Genomic DNA, 13,379 nt, shown 5'->3' on the forward strand with positions numbered 1-13,379 from the left:
AGCCAATCAAGACTCAAATCCAAGGATGTCTTTCTGCCTAACCACTCCCTCTGTTTTTGTTTTCTGGCAGACTTCCTCTATAACAAAAACATCAAAATGGTTTGGGGAGGGTGTTGAAGCTAAAATGATCATAGCCTATTTTACAGAAATCGCCATCTCTATCATCAGAGTGCTGGTTGGTTCTATGAGCCAGCTAATCTTGGCAATACAGTTCCCAGCTTCCCCTTGCCTTGACTGTTCCCAATTTGAGTTAGTCAAAACAGAAGTTTGTGTGAAACTTGGGAGGCAGGGGTAAGACAGAAGCTCCTACTCTCAGGAATTTCCATGCAGGGATGCAGGGTGCCCAGCAGTATTCAGATTGACCTTCTGCCCCCTCCCCTCCATGTTCAAGTCCTCTTGATTTCAGATCTGACCCCAACGGGCCAATACCCACCACCAGATGCTGCCTGCAGACCTGCAGATTCAATGGCCACACCTACCCAATAGCTTCCTGCACTTTCCCACAAGTCATCCCTGTGAGAACCAGTGCACTTGCTCCATTGGACGGTGGTTCATCTCGGTTCAGGCAAATCCTGGGGCCACTACAATCTTCACAAAAGGATGCCACATCTGTTGTCAGCTCAAGTCTTCTTGTATCTGTCCTTAATCAGCAACAGAAGCCGGGAGTCTCTACCAGAGAATATCACTCTCATCAATTCACTATGCAGCTTTAATTGAAAGCTCTATTAAGGGAATTCAACTCAGAGAAGTTCATCTGCCTCTAAAGAGAATTCCAAATTGGAGGTGTCACTTCACAGAGAATTGCATTGGCCAGAAGAGAGTTTTAAGTCTTCTTGAATATGTTACTGATGGCTAAAACTTGGGAGACTTTATTTAAAAGTCTGGATTTCCTATTTCTTTCTTTAAAACTACATTCTTCAAGCCTGTTTCATGCTTGGTCCCTCAGGCACTTGTACTGCGGACTCACAGGATAGCTTGGGTTTTATGGCTAGAACAACAGTCACTAACATATATACAGAGATAGGCTACAATAAAGAGCTTGGGAAATTTTCCGTTTTCCACTGATTTGTTCTAAAGGTGCTGAGAATGTTGTTGCCTTATCATTAGTGTCTTGGAAGTCAAACGGGGAACAGAAATGAGGACTGAGTTGCGTCTTGAAGACTTGTTCAGTCTTCTCCGAGTGTTGTTTCGTGTGTGATGACACAGCTCACATTCTCACTTTCTGCAGGCCTTACCCTACAGGTTACTGTACTCCTTGGCTGCTTGCATAACCAGGCCCCAATTCTGCTGGCACCTCCTCATGGAGGATTACACAGCATACTTCCCTGTTTCAAGTTCATGTTAGCATGGTCTGTCTTGCGGGCTTAAGCTCCAGGCTTGGCTGCAGAACTGGAGCTTTCGTCCCATAAATGTATGATTTGCAACACTGTTGACTTTTGTTTAGCTTTCCTGTTTGTCATATCTTGCAATGCTTCCTTTCGGTTGAGAATATTTGGCAACTTTTGTTGAAACAGGCTGGCTGCCTTAAACCAAAAATTTAAAAGTTTAATTTAGGTTTGATTATTCTCTAAAGAAAAGGGGGGGATGGTTTTCAGCATAAATTTTCACTTCCTCATTGTGGAAGATCTTTTTATCAGCTGATTCAGTTAATAGAGTTATCTATGAAACATGCCAGGGCTTCAAACATATGTAGAAATGATTATATGTAAAGAATGCGTATAAACAACATCTGGCACAAAGTTAGAGCACAATAAATATTAACTATTATTACTTTATATACAGTATAAATTAAGTAAGTGATTATATTCCCTCCTTTACTTTGGCCTCCAGGAAGCTCCAAAACAAATTTATGACTGGATTATAATTACCTTCTAAGAATTATGCTTACTTCTATTTAATATATCTTCTGCTCTCCATCTGACATTTATAATACTACTCCCTAATTCTGAATATTTTTCCCACATAACTATATTTATGTTGTTGTAGTTTATAATACATTGCAGAATGAGAATGATAAGGATAAATGGAAAAAATTCAAATTTTCATGACCTAACATCAGGATTGGAGCTACAGTCTCCAGATTGTTTTATTTATTTATTTATCCTTTAATTGCTGAAAAACTCCATTTCAATAGACAATCTAGAATCAAAGCATGTTTTTCTAAAATACAATTTTAAATACAATTCTAAAATAATTTTCAAAAATGATTTCCTAAACTGAAAAGTCCAAACACCTCAGCACCTCAGCCTGGTATTGTAACATTTCTTGAAATGACTTTGAATCATTTCTTCAGTCATATGACTCTTCACAGAGATCCTACATGGGGAATAAGTACACAGTGACTCCTGTTGTTGATTTAACAATTGACACTCTTACTTATGACATCAGTAATCACCCGAGGCTCTTGTTCTATGACACTTTCACTATGACCAGATCTGCATATCATGTAGCAAAGTGCAGGCCACGCAATGGGAGAAATGGTGATGGAGCCAAACGTCCTACTGCCTGACTATGTGGACCACATCCGGAGATACACCAGAAAGAAAACCCTCCCCTAGTAGTATATGGAGGGCTTTAGTTCTTCTTGTCATGGGCTTTGATTTTTGTTTTAGATACCATTTGGGAGGCACACATGTATAATGGGGACATTTTTCCAAATAAAAAGAGAAAGCTTGAAAATGTAAAAAAAAAAAAAAAAGATTGGATTCATCTTGGCTCCATTTCTTGTAAACAACCTAAAGCCTTCTTAAGCTCTTTGCCGACCCAGGAGCACATCTGTGTGGAAGTGTTTTGTTTCTCTTTTTTACAGTAAGGTCAATTTCCAAACCTTGTGACTTTATGATCTGTTTTCACTAGGCTTCATTTTTGCCCCTGGATAACCTTATTCCCATAGCAATTTTTCCTCCTTTCATTTAGTCATTAATTTTATTCACTCAATAACTCTTCAATGAGCCCTTATTATTACTTATACCACCTAATACAATATCAATGATGTATAAATAGTTTTCATGTTGCATTGGTTAGGGAATAATGACAAGAAAAGTGTACATGTTCAATACAGACAAAATCTCAAGTATTTTTCTATCTGAAGATGGTTGAACAGATTACAGATGTGTAATCCATGGATATGTAGGGTAGACTGTATATAGTTCAGACCGATAACGCTATCAAAAAGACAAATTTTAGGCCATTAGATTGATCCCATTCATATCTTCATATTCTATAATTGTAAAAAGGACATGTGATACAAATTCTTACCAATTACGGAAATAGACTGATATTTCCTCAAAGACACTGTTGAATATCCACTAGGTACAAAGCTCAGCACAATGTCCTATAAGGACACACAGGGTGCTGAGAACTGGGGTACCAGATCCATTTGTTTCCAGGTGTTATGGGGAGAATTAAGAGGCAAGTAAACCAATGGAACTGAGGGGCAGGAAGGGGCTACCGGCCACCTGGAGTTTCAGGAGATGCTTCCTGCAGTCAGAGATGCCTGATCCCAAGCTGAAGGATGCCGAAGAGCTGAACAGCATAGCGGTGGGCATTGTGGTCTGCGGGTTAAGTCACAGCCTGGAATGCCTGACTCCCACACTGGAGTGCTGGTTTGAATCTTGGCCACTCCACTTCTTATTCAGCTCTCTGCTAATGAGCCTAGGAAGCAGCAGATGATGAATCAAGTATCTGAGTCCCTCTCATCCAAATGGAAGAGCTGGCTCCTGACTTTCGCCAGCCCCAGCTGTTGGGGCTAATTGGGTAGTGAACCAACAGGTAGAAGATTTCTCTCTCTCTCTCTCTCTCTCTCTTTCTCTCTCTCTCTCTCCCTTTCAAATAAATATATATAATTTTTAAAAAATTGAACGAGAGTGAGAAAAGCATGAGAAGAGATAGAAAAGTGAGTCATAGCATGGATGTGAGAATAAACATTGAGATGGGCCTGTCAAGATGAAATGGGGTGTTGCCAGAAAACATGTAATAGTTAAAAGCCAAATGGGTGGAGGGTACAAGAAGCATACGAGGGGAATTCATGGAAAATGAAATGAAAAGAAGTCTATTTTGGTGCAAAATAATTTTGAAATCCGTGCATGTGGTTTTTGTTTTATGCATTTCCATGAGCTTTTTGAAGATGTCTCCTATGTAGGGAAAATAGCACTCAGCCATCTAGGTGACAAAGCAGGAGAGTCCCAGGGTGGCCGTGGTCAAAACAGTGATTCCAAGTAGATTGAATGCCTCAGAGCCAAGAGATACTGCAAGAAAACCATTTGTATTCGCACAGAAGGTCTTGGCGCTCTCTCCAAAAATAGTAAGAGCTGAAACAGGTGGGGGGGTGTCAGGGTAAGAGGATGAGACTCCACGGAATCAAGAGCTGGCCACAGCTTTATAAGAAGCTTCATTCTGAAGGAAAAGGTGTCAGAAAGACTAGTCACAGAGGACACAAGATCCCAGGGAGGTTTTCTGCTACTTTTGATTTGTTTTTCAAGTGTGCAAAGATTCAGACATTCATTTAGGTCAAGGCAAAGAAGCCAAGGCAGAAGGGATGGTTGAAGATAAAACAGTAAATAATATATTTGAATGATCACAGTCTTGAAGGAAAAGAGATGGGACCAAGGGCAGCATGAGACGGGAGGCTGGGCATCTCACTCTCTGACCCTGGGCGCAGAGAGAGAGGCAAGGGCGAGATGAAGATTACCGTCAGTGCGCAAGGAGCGTCAGGAGGCTGGGGTACTTCACCCCTCATGCGGGAAAGCAGAAAGCAAGACCCTATGCTCAGAGTGAGGCCATGGGATCGAATAAAGGCCTCTGGGATGATGACAGCACAGAAGGAGAGCTCAGGACAAGGAAAATGGGAGCCGGTTCAGGCAGCTCGGAATCAAAGATTGGTGAACAAAGTGCACTGTGGCTGAGAGTGAGACCATTAATAGACGGAGCTGGCAGTCTTCCCTGTTCTGGTATTCTCTTCGGCAGAACTCAGTAATTTAGGAATACAAAGAAGATAAAACATGAGGGTCTGAGACTGTGTTTCTGGATCAAGCATTATGAAGCAGGAGCGGAATGAAAGAAACCACAGTGGGAAGGTGGGGAAAGCGGCTCCGGAGTTGATGTTGAGCACGTTGGTAAAATAGCGGTCCCAACTGTCACCATTTCATCTGGACTGAATCAGGAATGGAAGTGTTGGACAATCAAAATGAGCACTGCATTAGCTGACATTCTCTACGAGACACAGAGCAGTCTAGTGGGAGTAAAAGAACATCAAATATTTATGATGTGCCTGAGAATGAGAGCAGGCACTCCAGTGTCCACTTCTCATGTGTTGCCATAAATACTGCTAAAACTGAATCAACTGAGTTGGGAGCCTAGAAAGAACAAAAGAAGTTTCCTGAATTTATTATAATTATAATTACAATAATTATTATTCAGTTGTTTGGTTATTATGTCAATTATTCAGTTGTTCCACTGTCCAATCCTGGTGACAAATGCTGAATTCTCAGGTAACATAATGTACCAATTAAAGACTTTTCATAAAGTGGATTTTTTTTTACTTCTAATGTCCTCCTAATCAAGAAAATCCATGGCTAGTAAGTCCATAAGCTACTGCAACACTGCTCATGTTTCCTTCTAGTATGGACAAGAGGAGAAATGGTTTTATTTAATTTAAACTTAAGGGGGCATTGCTTTTTGAAAAACAATCAAAGTCCACAGATGAAATCTGCGATTATCAATAAAGACCACACATTGGAGGGATTCATTCTCCCATGGGACATGGCTTGGTACTGTGGCTTGAAGAAGGTGCCGTCTTGGTACTGTGGCTCAGATCCTTTGAGCAACAGCAGAAAAGATAGTACAGAGAGGATAGCAAAGCCCACTTGGCTTTCTTTCATGGCTTTCTGGTTTGTGGAATTCTAACTTTTCTTGAAGCGAGTAAATAAATGTTAATGTGTATTTTCCATGTATTAATTACTCAAAACTTAAATAGCACATTTTCCTCTGTTGTTATTTTTTGTGCACTGTAGAAAGTAAACAAAAAAATTCCCTGAACAGAAAATAATATGTTTTTACATATTTTGGTATCTTATCATTGCACATAAGTTGCAAAGGCTTGCAAAGCAGAAAGAATATAGAAGATGGTGCTTATGTGAACAAGACCTCAGGTAAGCTCCATTCCTGTCCCATGTGGATTGCATCACTCTGCTTCTGTCTCCAGTAGTGGTTTGCAGTTGGATGTTGGACCTCCAAATAGTGGAGGATCGGAAAATGCAGCCCGTATCCGCTCAGTCACAATCTCCCTGACAGGCTCCACCAGATCCAATGCCAAAGCATGTCTTTTAGAAAGAGGCTCCGATTGTCACACCTCAGTGCGTGCGGTTGGCTGGTCAGGGTTTCTGGATATAGGGATGTCTTTCATTGCACCACCCATCCTCCTGTGAGCTCCAGCAACCACAAATGTGACTGGGGTGTCTCAAACTCCTAAAGCTATTTTCTAAATTTTTCTTGTTCTGCAAAATCTAAAACATTCTCAGTCATTTACTTTTCCCTTTAATTTTTTAAACCCAGGGGTATTTTAAAAGAAAATGTTATCCATATGTTTTTGATTCATTTACACTTAAATCATTAAAAGCCTGTTTTGTAAGAGCTTTTTGATGTCCAAAAAGTTTTTCTCTGGATCCTTTTTATAAGTCATTTAAAACTAGTCTCCCTTCCCTTTTCCTCCTACTCGGTCCCTCACTTGGGAAAGAAAAACAAAACAAAACAGAAAGTTGAATTTTGCTGGGAGCAGATGATTTTCAAGCCCAAGGAATAGGGTCCTTAAACCCTCCACCCACACATGTCAATTTGTTTCTAAACTTGGCTGTATGCATTCTCACACTGCAAATTCAGACACAAGGTAGTTACATGTGATGTCCTTACATTGTCATATAAATTTGTGAAATCGTGAGTCTTTTTTGTTAACAATCTTTCTGCCAAAATAAATGTTACTCTTCCAAGTCTGTTGGCAATCTCCCCACAGTTCACAAGCACCTATCACACATCACATGACAGTCCCTGCCCTCCCTTCAACCCCAGAGCATCCCAAGGACACTCTGTCTTGTGTATTCTTCTTGTATAGTCAATGTTAGGATACGGGCTCTAACCTCAGGGAAACGTTCACGTGTCCCATTGCATTGTGCCTGTGTGATACTTGAAGAGGAGAGACAGATTTCATGAAGATTATGGGGTCTCTGAATTATTTCCTTAAAGGATGAGAAAATAATTCACTGGGGGGAATTAATAATGTGGAGAGTGTTATTTGTTGTAACCCTTGCCAATATGTAAAAGCAGTCAGGTACTCAATTTTATAAACCAATGTCACGCGAGACGTTCAGCCTGGATCTGCTCTTAAGTCTTCCCACTGCAATGTTAAGCATCATTTTTGAGTTCCTTTGCCCTTCAGTGGATCCCACACTGTGATGCTGAGAAACTAATGAGGAATTTGTTTCCTTTATGAATATTTAATACCAGCCAAAACATGTCAGCAAAACTAAGTTCCTAGATGGTGAACTATTTATAAATTAAATAATTGCAGATATAATACTACCTAGCAGGAGTCAAGGGAATCTTGATACCTTTTAACTTAGCAATTCAACTTGCATAAATTTATCCAAAGGGGATAATGATAGATGAGTACAAAGATTTAACTGAAAAGCTTGTTTCTAATAGTGAGATATTTGGGATAATATGAAGAATCCATCCAATATAATTAGAGGGTAGAATTAATGAAGCAAAATGTTTCATGAAAAGCAATAAAATGTATTTATTTACAGTGTTGTTCTAGGAGACCATGGTATCACAAAGTGGTATTCAGTATATTTAGTGTAAAATGTAATTTTTTAAGAAAATTACCAAATGATACTATGTTGAACCCAAGTAAGGGCTGAAATAGAAGTGAAAATTAAATAGAAGAAAACTGCAAATTAAAGATAATTTAAATTTTCTTTTTTAATGATTTATTTTAAAATTCCTTATAATGTGATTGCAACATACTTTTTTTTTTTTTTTTTGACAGGCAGAGTGTAAAGTGAGAGAGAGAGAGAGAGAGAGAGAAAGGTCTTCCTTCTGCCATTGGTTCACCCTCCAATGGCCGCCGCAGCCAGCATGCTGTGGCCGGCGCATCATGCTGATCTGAAGCCAGGAGCCAGGTGCTTTTCCTGGTCTCCCATGCGGGTGCAGGGCCCAAGGACTTGGGCCATCCTCCACTGCACTCCCGGGCCATAGCAGAGAGCTGGCCTGGAAGAGGGGCAACCGGGACAGAATCCGGCGCTCTGACTGGGACTAGAACCCAGTGTGCCGGTGCCGCCGCAAGGCGGAGGATTAGCCTATTGTGCCACGCCGCCGGCCCGTAATATACTTTTAATAGATTTTATACTAAAAAAGAATAGCAGTGTCTTCTTGATATTAAAAATAAATGGCAAAGATATTGTAAATGTTAAATTATTTTTAAGTTTAAAAACAATTTGTTTGAGATCAGGCAGAGAGACAAACAGGAGAAGGTCTCATACCCTCAGCAGTTAAGGGCCAAAGCAGGGAACCTGGAATTCAATTCAAGTCTCATAATGGTGGCAGAAAATCAACTACTTTATCCATCACTAATTGCCTCCCAGGGTCTGCATTAGCAGAGTCAGGTGCCATAGCTGGGTATAAAACCAAGTTACTCCAATATGACACACAAACTCCTTAATCAGCATCTTAACCATTAAGCCAAATGCTCTCCCTGGAGGACTAAATTCTTAATCAAGGGCACATATGCATTTTCTAAGAGAAGTCAATGTGCAAACACCTTTTGAGCATGTGGGTTCACCCAAATCTCTATACCAAATGTTAATCTTTCATCTTTCCTAACTTCTGCTGAGTCTTAGCTATATGTCACAATATAAGCCCTATCATCAGATACCAACATCTCTTTAGTAAATTATATTTCCATTTATTGGGACTATCTTAAAGTTGAGTCCTCTTCCAAATAATACAAAATTTCTCCAGTTATATGAATAGGCACTAATTCTTTCATTTTATTCAAGACAAGAGTCTTGTATGAACACTGACTTAGTGATCAGATTAAAAAAAATTCAAATAGTAAGCTGTAGCCAACTTGCATTTTTGGTACTGTTGATATTTTCCATAAATTTTACTATAATTTTTTTAAAAATTGTGTATTTGTAAAGTCAGAAAGAGAGAGAGAGAGAGTGAGAGAGAGCGAGATCTTCCATCCACTAGTTCACTCCCTAGATAGCCACAGTGGCCAGCACTGTGCCCGGCCAAAGCCAGGAGCCAGGGATTTCATACAGGTCTCCCACATGGGTGGCAGAAATCCAAACACTTTGACCATCTTTCGTTGCCTTTCTCAGGCCATTAGCAGGGAGCTGGACTAGAAGTGGAGCAGTGGGGATATGAACTGATGCCCATAAGTGATGCTGGTGTCATGGATGGTAGTTTTGCTTGCTATGCCACAAAGCTGGCACCAACCATCAAGCTTCTAACAGTTCTGGTCAATAACTTCTTTCTTCTATTGCCATTAATAAAAGCATTGTTTTTTTTTTTTTTCATAAAGAAAGCAACTTAGTGCTTCCTATTGCCACTCCCATTTTGTCCTACCTTCAAGTCACCATCCCTTTTCTTTCTCCTGGCCGCCCTGAACCTCAGAAACAGCACCCACTTCCACCAGAGGGTTGACTGCAACTAAACCTTCTGAAAATAATTTGATCTCATTCAGTTCTCTCCAAAACTCGATGAAGCAGACATTATTTTTATCTACTTCTTTCAAATGAGGAAACCAAGATTCCCACAACTCAGGTAATTCATGAGGCACAGAGCATAGTTAGCAAAGGCAGGATTCAACCACTTCAATCTCAGTGTTATTTGAATCCAAAGTCATGTCATTCGTTGATGTTCTGGCTTCCTTTCTATTTTAACAGTGACAATTCATATAAAACTAGTCACAGCACAGTATGCTTTTACTCACTTAGCCAAATGGAATACTCCAGGCCAAGGAGGGGGGGGGGGGGAGAAAGGTAAAGGTCCTTCTTCTCTTGGTTTTTTTTTTTTTTTTTTGGTCTTAAATACTTATACAAGCCAGAATATCAGTTCCATTTCATTTCCACATTCTATAAATTTGATATATGATTCCTGGAAATACAATTATTAGGATAAAATTTAACTGCTTTAAAGCCATTTTGAGATCCAATAGTCCATTAGAGTGGACGTTGGCCAACAGGAAGGAAAAATATCTGAACAACTAATCCCACTACTAAAATTGACTTTATATAATCTTGTTTGTGTGTTTAGATTATTTATTGATACCTAGAAAAGATAATTGTGATAATTGTTTTAGCATATTTTCCTCTGTGACATTTACATTAATATTGTATTAAATATAAAAATTTAATAGTCTATATACCTTCCCTGTAGGTTTCATATTTTGCAGCCCTTTTCTTTACTAAAATGTAGTATATCAAAGAATACAAAGTAGAGAACGACGTAAGTATCATGATTGCAACTTTTGGTCCTGAATCATATGTGATCTCTTCTGACCTCTAACTGCCTTAGGACTTATCAAGAATCCTTAAAAATTTCTTTTGGAACCTAGAGTGAGCATGGTAAATATTTTAGGTGATGGCTATTATTAAAAATGACAGCAGGGATGGGAATGTGGTGCAGTGCTTAAGACACATCTTGGAATACCTGCATTATTTGGTGAAGTGGCTGCTTGCAGCCCAGGCTGCTCTGCTTACAACCCAGCTTCCTACTAATGTGCACTCTGGGTGGCAACAGATAATGGCTCAAGAACTTATGTCCTTCTCACCCATTTGGGAAGCCATGACTGACTGCTGGTTCTTGGTTTGGGGCTGGCCCAGCCTTGGCTGATGGGAGAATTTGGGGAGTGAACCAGCAGATGGGAAATCTCTTTCTGTATTATCTCTCTCTCTCTCTCTCTCTCTCTCTCTAATAAATAATGAAAACAAATAAAAATGTTTAAAATGTAAAATAGAATTCTTTCTTATCAATATTATACAATAAACATTGAATATGAGGACAGACTCCATATATGAATAACGCTAGTACCTGAAGCTTACATGTTCAAGTCATTATATTTGCTATCAGATTTCAGAGTTGTCTTTTGTAGAATTCAGATGTTTAAAAGGACAGAGATCCAAATATGTTTCATGAATGATTTCATTTCTTCCGTCTCATGACATCCTTTAAACTTTATGGACACTACTGAGTCCCCTGGAGAGCAAGTCAAAGGCAAGGAGTAGTTGATCAACAATAAGCCCTCAGTAGCAATTAATTAAAACTGGTATATTAAAAAATGAAAGAAAGTAAAAGAAGGAGAAAAAGCACAAAGCTATACTTCCTTCTATTGACAACCAAGTGTAGAATAGGCAGCCACATTTTGTTTTATAAGGTCGATAATAGCATGAAAATTTTAGATTTCCTTCTCTATCTTCTATTTGGCATCTCTCTGCATAAAGATTCAGTGGTTCTAGACTCGCCACTGCTCTACGACTCTCATGGAACAATTGCTATCTACAGATGTTGTACTTAGAAGCAATGGCACTTAGCTCCCTAAGGGTTAAAGAAGTCAAATCGCTCAAATATAGGAGAGGAAAAGGCACAAAGGAATCCTGTTAGGGTCTGTTGAAGATTAACAGACCACCACACAAAAGCCCCAAAGCATCCTTCAACCTTCTGAAAAAATGTACTAAAAATGTTGCCATGGGAACAGCCAATTAAATAAACCAATAAAAGAGGACAACTATCTACACCTCAACCAAACTACACAAACAAACAATAAAGAAAAGCACCATAAATCAATCAAGGTTTAAGTGTAACCAGAAAGAGAGTGGAGGAGGGTAGAGGAGAAGGAAGAAAATAAAATCCTTGGTCCATAATAATTAAAACAATAGTGAAGTAGTGAAGATAAAATCAACAATAGGGCTCAAGACTGAAAATAGTACCCATGTTGTTAAAACAAATACACATTCTATTTGATGATGTCAATGGGCTGCTTATGATTTTTATACTCAATTCACATTAGCAACATTTCAAAGAGTCTAGAAATTGTTCATAGGCCCTACCAATGGACCATTTCTCTGGGAAATATTTATGAACACGCTACAGTCAACTTTGTGCTTTCAGATACTGACTGTTGGACTGCAAGATTTTGTTGTACCTCAGGGACAATTCTGGCCCTCTCTCAACTCAGAGAACGTAGGCTGAGGGCCTGACTTCCACCTAATTGTGAAACCAATTATCCACAAGTCAGCAAAGTAAATCCACCCATTCGCGGTTTTTTTGATGTCCAATACATTTCCACATCTTTGGTGAGATCTTGGGAACCAGTTCTTTGCCAACAGCCATCTCTTAGATTCCTGAAAGATAGAGTTCCCTGACATTGAGTCACTCAATAGCAACTGGCCATAGAACAAGATGCGGTTGTCCTCTGCATCCTGGGAACTTGCTGTAATCGGCCTGTGTGAGAGAAGCCAGCTGATGTTTTTCGTAGTTTGAGTGAGGACGAATTGCTGGATTTCCAGAACCAGTACTGACAAGTTTCAGTGACACAGGTTTCTGTACGTAAGTGGTAGACTGACCCCACTGTCACATCAACTGGGTTTTGAGTGGGAAATATAATTTAGTCATTTTGGTCTCTCTCTTTCACACACACATGCAACACCTCTCTCTCTCTCTCTCTCTCTCCTTTTCTCTCTGTATTTTTGTACTTAGAGATAGTACAAAATCATGGTATTTAATAACTGAAATATTCCCTTGTGTTTCAACTTCATTAAAAGATTTGAGAAAACAGAAATAGTTGTGACTGTGCTTGGAATGAAATCTTACATTTTTAGCGACATTGTTATTCACCATTTCTGAGCTCCCTGGATCTCCAGGGCAATGGAGATTTTCTGAGAATCTAGACTTGGCGTCATTTCAGGAAGAGGCACCTGATGCATGCATTACTGTTCCTGAAGAGATACCAAAGTCACTTAGTTTTAACTCTTCATTTGTTAGCAATCTGTGGTTCCTAAACAGATGTTCTTCTAAGTTCTTTAAGCCTGCAGCATTTGTGGTCTGAGGCAAAATCATTTTCTAAAAGGGTGGAGTCTGTTTCCTTTTCTTTGCTTACCCACTGTGGACTGGAAACATTACCAGAGTACTGCTCAATTAAAAGTAATGGAAAACCTCACTTGGTTAGAAGTTTAGTAAGAATTTGAACAAAGGGTGAGCTTTAGTTGTAGTTCAAATTTTGGAATCAAATCTGAATTGCCACTGACAAAAATGCAGCTTCCTTCTTTGTAAAAAAAAGATTTCAGAAACTATTTTGGTATAAAATGGCTATTAGTGATTAT

Source organism: Oryctolagus cuniculus, chromosome 16, assembly GCF_964237555.1.
Source record: "Oryctolagus cuniculus chromosome 16, mOryCun1.1, whole genome shotgun sequence".
Lineage (NCBI taxonomy): Eukaryota > Metazoa > Chordata > Mammalia > Lagomorpha > Leporidae > Oryctolagus > Oryctolagus cuniculus.